Below are 8,198 nucleotides of genomic sequence, written 5' to 3' on the forward strand. Positions count from 1 at the left end.
TCTACGGACTGTGGGCAGGCCGTGGATATTCGGTCTAAGGATGAGAGCAGCGTTACGCCTACCTTTGGCATCTGGCTCCAAAACAGGGGTAAGTGACTCTCTTTGGTCTCCCGTGTCCAAGGAGATGCTCCTTTCCCTCTTTGCCTTGGTCTTCATTATCCCACCAACTCCACCGCCTGATTGGTTGAGGCTCTTCAGTCCAGGGTTGCCAGGAGAAATCTGGTTGGATTTGACTCCATGGTTCCCAGACCCACTGCCCTTTGACCCTTGGTTGCCAGCAGGTCCTTGCTGCTGCGCTTGGTTTACATTGGGGAGCTGTGATTGGGCCCCGCTTGTCACTTGCTTGCCATGATTGGATAGTTTATTTTCAGAGTGCATTTGATTGGCTGGTGATGGAGAGGATACTGAGGGGGTTGGTTTGCAACAGTATGTTGTGTCTGTCTGTCAGTAAGGCTGCAAACAGACAGCTGAAAAGAGAATGAAATAGAGACATGAAAGAGTGTTAGAGTTTGTCTTGTGCATTTCTAGTAGTAACACAGTAAATTTTACCCACTTCATCTTATATCAAATGCACACAGTAGGACTGGGAGTTATAACAGCTATTATTAAAGGAGACCTAACACACACAGTTTCTGCCAATCTCATGTTAATCTTGAGTACCTATAGAGTAGTACTGCATCCTTCATATCTCCGAAGAGCCTTTAGTTTTATCAGATTTATAAAAGACAGATAAAGCTTTACAATTCTCTCTGAAAACAGTCAAGCTCCTGGAGGAGTGCCGTGGCCGGAGCTAAAGAGTCACAAGCATGCGCAGCTTTAGCGTAGCGATCACCCACTTTTATGATTGGCTAACATCATTGCATATGCATTAGACGTTGTTGGGTCCAGAACAGTTGGCACGGCCTGATCTTTGAGCAAAAGTATTTTGGCAAAGCCAGCATCATACTACGATTTGTTCTCAAAACAGTCAATGGTGAAATGTACTGAACACATGCATAAATTAGCACTGGCGTGACTGGGACGTTCACTAACAATAAACTAAATCTATTTTTCTCTGACGTCGGGATCCTTCGGCAGCATATACAAACATGTTGGTGTTCCACAGCCAGGATCAGCACATTGTCTGCCTGGTATCCAGAGCCGATCCTCCCTATACGCAAAATACGCAAGCTGCGTAGGGCCCCCGAAACACCAGGGGGTGCTCTGGTGCCCTCGTTTCCCAAAAGCAACTATGGTCGCAAGTTCCGTCGTTACCAATGGAGTTCAATGGAATTTGCGACCATAGTTAGCTAACGATGCTTTTGGGAAACGCACCCCTGGTTGATGTGTGCGCGCGCTCTTAGGGTGCTTTCACACTTGGTTCGATTGCTTGGTCCGAACCAGAGTTCGATTGCTCCCCCCCTCCCCCTGCCCCCGCTGGACTGTGTTCACATTATATGATTTGGGTCCGAACCGCGGTTCGTTTGCGTCATCAAGCCAGCAGCGGTTTACCCCATTGCTTAGTAACGATGGCGCAGGAGAAGACGGCAAAATTTGTAGCATTGCTCTCTTCAGTTTTATATTTATGCTTTTGAACCATTGGTTTTGTTTCCAAAGCTTCAGTACATAACGGCACTTACGTCTGCCTTAGCGGCAGTACATAGAGGTTCACTTCCGTGATTTGGTACGATTGCGTTCACATCAGCAGTGAACCGTACCAGAGTTCACTTGAACCGTACCCCAGATCACCCTTTTTAAGCGGACTCGGGTACAGTTCGCGGGTGCGCACCCGAGTTTGGAAGACAGCGTTAACATCATCCAAACGAACCGAACTCTGACGTCAATCGAACCCGGGTCAATCGAACCTTTTTGTGAAAATAATCCAAACTATCAAAACTTATCCAAATTTGCTGGGATATTCAAAAATATGCATTACCACATGGCTGTTTAATATTAAATAATAATAGATATTAACATTGCTAACAATTTTTGTTGTTTGTCATGCCATATAACCATACTGTGATATATACTATTACCACAAAATAAAATTAATTACAGTTATATATATGATTTTGGTCAAACCCTCCACCTATAACATTCAAGGAAAGTGTATGATTCGATAAACAAGCTCTCAACAGTTCTGTTCATTTCAGACACTTCTTCATCTGTCCTTCATCCTTCACCAAAACACACAAGATTCAAAAGTCATTGCCAACAATACCTCTCTTACAATACAACTCAAAATGACCATTCACTATTTTAATGCAGTCGAAAAAAAAAATCACAAACTGTATTTCAAAGGTACAGTCAAACCAAAATGTATTCAGACACCTTCAACATTTTCACAGTTTATTCACTATAGTTCAGAAAATGGTAATAAAATATGTTAAACTGTGTCAGAACAAATTCATCTTGATAATGTCAGATAACAGTTAAGCAAAACATGGTCAGGTCAAAGTGTCTGAATATTTTTTTAGTCAATTTTACTGGTATTCCACTGTTTGAAGTCTTTTTTGGCTATAATATGTCACAGTTTACTTTATTTTGCTATCCTCACTTACACAAATGAGCTATAATTTCCTGCACCAAATTATTGGTGACTGAATCATTTTTGGTGTGACTGTGTATATATATGAAAACATAATTGTAAGTCTGAATATATAGCTATAAATCTTAATATATGAATGCAAATGTTTGAATATATAGAAGTAAATCTGAATATATAGTTATAAGTCTGAATATATCAATGTAAATTGGAATATTTAGATACAAATCTGAATACAGATACAAAACTGAATATATAAATGTAATATATGTAAAGAAGTCAATCTTAATATATGGTTGTAAGTCTGAATAAATAAATGTCAATTGTGAATACATAGTTATAATTCTGACTGTATAATTGTAAATCTTGAATATATAAAGTTCTCAATATATACTGTAAATGTAAAACATAAAACCCCCGAATATATGCCTATAGACAGATTTTCTTACAGATTACAGACTTACTTACAGACTTGTTTTTTTATTATAAAAACAATGTGCCTATACATCCTGTATACATAGATCAATACAAATATTGTACTATATTAATTGTCACAATTAACTCACTGTTTGTAGACAGACTATTTACAAGTTCCCTAGCCCTCTAAGCCATGTTGAATTGTGTAGAAGAGCTAGATATTAACAGTGTCACTGACTGTGAAGTCCTTTCACACTAATTAAGCCTTTTTAAAGCGGAGGAAACCGCATCAGGAGCTCAAAGAGTAGAGCAATTGTTTCATTATAATGTAAATGATCTTGTACATGTATAGTGCAGACACAATCTCAGGATGCTATGGGTTTGCTGAGGATTTACGCACCTCACTGGGATGAAGGTTCAACAAACAAGTGCATTCCGACGTCTCCTCACTGCACGCACGCTGATCTGTAACACACACCACAGAGATTTAATTATTCTTTAATTTAATTCAATCATGACCCATTATCACATAAAACACAAAATAATGAGCCATTTTATCATAATGACTAGAGAAAAATTACAACCTTTGAAAGAAAGTGAGACTTTTGGAGAGGTGTAACTGTCCCTTTAAGAAGGGAGTTGTAATGATTTTTGGACTCACTGATGCCCAGAAGTCAGTTTCCAGTTTAATTTGCTCCGCCCACAGTGAGCAGAAACCATAAAAAAACTCCCCACCTTCAATAATAATAATAATATCCAGACTGTCTCATTTTTCATCAAACGGTTCTTATTTTCACTCTCTCTCTCTTTTTATCATTTCCCACTCCCTCTTCTTCTAGTTCAAACAGTCATAAACATATCAATGTTTGCAAATGAATAAGATGTATTTACATATTTTTGTGTCTACTATTAATATTTACACATTTACATATTTCCTAAAAATCCAGAAGGGCTCTGATGCCATCTATGTGCTGATGGACTGAAAATTTGACGAAATTATCCTTTAGCATAAACCCATTTACCATTTACAGTCTTTCACTTCTGCAAATGGAGTGATGACTCATCTTGCACTCAGAGGCGTGTCCATTTTTGTCCAATCAAATGCTCTCTAGTCAAAATTCCTCCCTATAATACCACTTACAAAATACAAAAAAAAGCAAACAGCCACTAAATGTGAAAGGATATTTTAAAAAAGGGACAAACCTTTTGATATGCCCCCAATCAAAAAGATTATCGAAAATTGTGATTTCTATTAAAAGTGCAATAATTATAATTTTTTTTTAAACACAAAATTTGTAATATAACATGACTACAAAATAATAATTTATAATAATAAGTTATTATTATTATTATTATAATAATTTATAAATACTAACAATCTGTAATTTTTTATATTTCATTCAGTAATAATTTCTTAAATTATTATCACTAATATTATTATTACTATTACTAATAACAAATATAATTAATAATAATATGAAATATTAATTTATTTTACATTGTTTTTTTTTTTTTTGCAATCATTAAACCATCAAACTTTTATTTTGACGGACAACTGCAGGTAGCCCTTACAGCTTCCCTTTTGTTGACAAGCGTTTCTCACTACAAGTATGGGTGCATGTTGCGTTCCTACATGCACGTTAGAGTAACCCAAACGCAGAGACGGAGTGCTGAACAGCTCTGAGATGCTGGAGTCGAGCATAAGCTGCTCACGCATAAATGAACACAGTACCACACTTCATTATGAAACATGCAGCGCATATTTTGCAATTTGATAATCACACTAAACCATACTGCCATTTTGTTTTCAGGATTTTGATTAATGCAGTCCTAACATCAAGACAGGAAACAAAAAAATGCATTCTTCAAACCACTTCCTGGGCTCTTGAAGATATATTTACAATAGAAACCAACTGACCACATTCCAAGAGTTACCGTAGATCCAGATCCACGCATGTACACATACACACACCTCAGCACAGCTGCCAAGACTGAAATGTGCGAAGGATTGAGTTCCTCTCATGCGAATGAAAGAGGAACTACACACAATTCCAGCAGCCACCTGCCTTTGTCCATAACCTGCAGAGCTCTCCTGCATGTCTGTGTGTGTGTGTGTGTGTGTGTGTGTGTTGAGGGAGTTCCCATGCTGTCACTGCAGGTCTGTCATGTAGACTATGTGGGAAAGGCATGTGGTACATGTCATATATACAGGTCTGAACAGGACACCCTGACACCTGTTGCACAAGAGACATTCATTCACACACACACACACACACACACACACACACACCCCAGTGTTCATGCAAATGATAAAATGAAATCGACCTTATTTTCCATATTCTAAAAGCTAGTAGGGCTGCACAAATTGGGAAAATAATCAAATTGTGATTTTTCTGATAAAAATTGTGACTGCAAATTTTTTTTTTTAATCCTGTGTTTAGGACGGAAGAATTTTGTCAAAATACTGTGATTACATAATAATAATAATAATAATAATAATATTACAAAATAAAAAATTAAATAAAATTACTAATATATATACATATATATATATATATATATATGGAGGTTTGCTGTGTATGAAATTACATTTAAGATATAAATATATTTTTAATTTAAGATATGCATATACAATTATTTAATTATATCATTAAAATAATATCATATTTATTTAATTTTACATTACAATCAGAACACAGCGCATATATTGATTTAATTAAATCCTAGCCTTTGCGAAGTCATATCACAATTTTGTTTTTATTTTGATTAATCATGCAGGCCTAAAAGCTTGTACTTTAAATGTTAATTAAATCCAAAATTCTAATATCCAGTCATAAACCATTGGGACATATTACACACAAACATTTCACAGACGTGAAGCGTCTCAGTGACGGGTAACGGGGTCCCACACATATTTCCTTTCCAGAGGCATTCAAGCTATTGACCTCAAAAACAAAAGACGCATTATCAGTCCCTCTTCCACCCCCTCACTAGCACACCTCTGCCCCTCCATCTCTTCAACAGGAAACTTTTTTTTTTCCACTTGCTGCCGTTCACAAACACCCTCTCCTTCCTCTATAAAGTTATTTGCGCCCTTTCTTCCTCTCGGTCTCAAATAATAGACTCTTTCCTTTCTCTTTCTCTTGAGGTGTGTCATTTCTGCGCCACAGCGTCACCAAACGGATATGCGAAAATAGTTAGTTTCTGAAAAACATGTGAGTGGTGTTTACCTGTGCAAAGCTCAGTGCCACCACGCTGAGTGTGTTAATGGGATAGAACACCCAAAAATGAAAATTTGCTGTTAATTTACTCGCCCTCAGGTCATCCAAGATGTAGGTGACAGACTGACCTTTTCGCTTCATAAGACCTCTATATATCATCAGGAGCCACGGGTATTCATTTTGTGTTGTCTATTTATGCTTTTTTGACTCTCAAAGTGACGGTAGCCATTGACTTGCATTTTATGAAACACCAAGGCCCACGGTTTTAGCTAAAAATATTCTTTACTATTCTACTCAAGAAAAAAAAGTCACCTACATATTAGATGGCCTGAGGGCGAGTAAATTAACAGCTAATTTTTTGTTTTTTTGGGGGTGAACTATCCCTTTCATTACAAACACATGCTGCCGTTGTGTCTTCTGACCCTTTAAATGCTCAAGCTCTTTAAAAAGGGTTAGTTCACCCAAAAATTAAAATTCTGTCATTAATTACTCACCCTCATGTCGTTTCAAACCCATAAGACCTCCGTTCATCTTCGGAACACCACTCAACACCTTTTACTCTGACTGCAGCCACGCCCCCTGTGATCAGGTGAATTCGGAGGGGTGGCGTGCGATTTCTTCTGACCCAGTGGCGTAAAGTCTGACCAAGAAAGTGCGAGTACACATAAAGATTTATTTCATAATCATTTTAATAATGACATTTTACCCTAAGAAACCTTAAAGTGTTAGTTCTCCCAAAAATGAAAATTCTGTCATTAATTACTCACCCTCATGTCGTTTCAAACCCGTAAGACCTTCGTTCATCTTCGGAACACAAATTAAGATATTTCTGATGGAATCTGAGAGCTGTCTGACCCTGCATAGACAGCAATACAACTGAAATGTTCCCAAGTCCAGAAACGTAGCAAGGAGATCTGTAAAATAATCCATGTGACATCAGGGGTTCAACCGTAATTTTACGAAGCTACGAGAATACTTTTTGAGCACAAAAGAAAAAAAAAACGACTTTATTCAACAATTCGTCTCCTCAGCATCACCCTGTAGCGCCATTTTGGAGAATATCAGCTGGACGTAAACAGCGTAAACTGTTCTGTGTCAGCTACATCACAGATACACTGTTTTCGTTCAGATCAAATCCAAACAATGTAGGAAACAGATCCGGCGTGACGCAGCTGACACAGAACACCATACTCTGTTTACGTCGAGCTGATATTCTTGTTGAATAAAGTAATTTTTTTCTTTTATTTTGCGCACAAAAAGTATTCTCGTAGCGTCATAAAATTGCAGTTGAACCCCTGATGTCACATGGATTATTTTACAGATCTCCTTGCTACGTTTCTGGACTTGGGAACATTTCAGTTGCATTGCTGTCTATGCAGGGTCAGACAGCTCTCAGATTCCATCAAAAATATCTTAATTTGTGTTCCGAAGATAAACAAAGGTCTTACGGGGTTTGAAACAACATGAGGGTGAGTAATTAATGACAGAATTTTCATTTTTGGGTGAACTATCCCTTTAAAATTGGGTGGATTGTGATTGGCTGTGATTGTGAATGTTTTAATCATGCATCAGCTCGTAAAAGAAAAACAAACAAAAAAAACTTTTTTCAGGAAAAAACATTCTGAAAGTGATTCCAGTGACTTTGTTCCTCTGTTGCATTACAGTTATCCTGTAGTTGTGATTTCTACTTCCCTTTTTTCATAGAATTAAAATAATTATAAAAACTATATAGTTATTGTTATCATTCAGTTGGTGTGAACTGGCCTTTAGCCAGATTGTTGCTATGCAGTCGCCAAGGTACTTTGAGTGTTTTTTAACACATTTTTTTTTTGTTCTGCTGCTAAGGTGTTCTTGGAGTTTTTAACATTTGTTGTGTGGTTGTTAGGGTGGTCTGAATGGCTTTTATGCAATGCTGTGTAGTTGCCAAGGTGTTCTGAGCTATTTTTAAACATTGTTGTGAGGTTACTAAGGTGTAAATGTTGTTTTTTTTAATGCATTGTTGTGCTGTTACTAAGGTGTTTTTAATAGTTTTTACT

General features: G+C 37.2%; 1 long non-coding RNA gene across 1 annotated transcript in view; it reads right to left on the reverse strand.

Annotated features, from left to right (window-relative positions):
- Nucleotides 1-8,198, reverse strand: part of LOC107572722 (uncharacterized) — a 34,706-nt gene continuing 26,508 nt past the window's right edge. The window contains exons 2-3 of the long non-coding RNA XR_001607390.1: nucleotides 3,342-3,406; nucleotides 1-467 (exon numbers count right to left, since the gene is read on the reverse strand). This is a non-coding gene — a long non-coding RNA (uncharacterized lncRNA). The remainder of the gene's footprint in view (nucleotides 468-3,341; nucleotides 3,407-8,198) is intronic.

This window comes from Sinocyclocheilus grahami, unplaced genomic scaffold (genome assembly GCF_001515645.1).
Source record: "Sinocyclocheilus grahami isolate Dianchi unplaced genomic scaffold, SAMN03320097.WGS_v1.1 scaffold1801.1, whole genome shotgun sequence".
In the NCBI taxonomy this organism is placed as follows: Eukaryota; Metazoa; Chordata; class Actinopteri; order Cypriniformes; family Cyprinidae; genus Sinocyclocheilus; species Sinocyclocheilus grahami.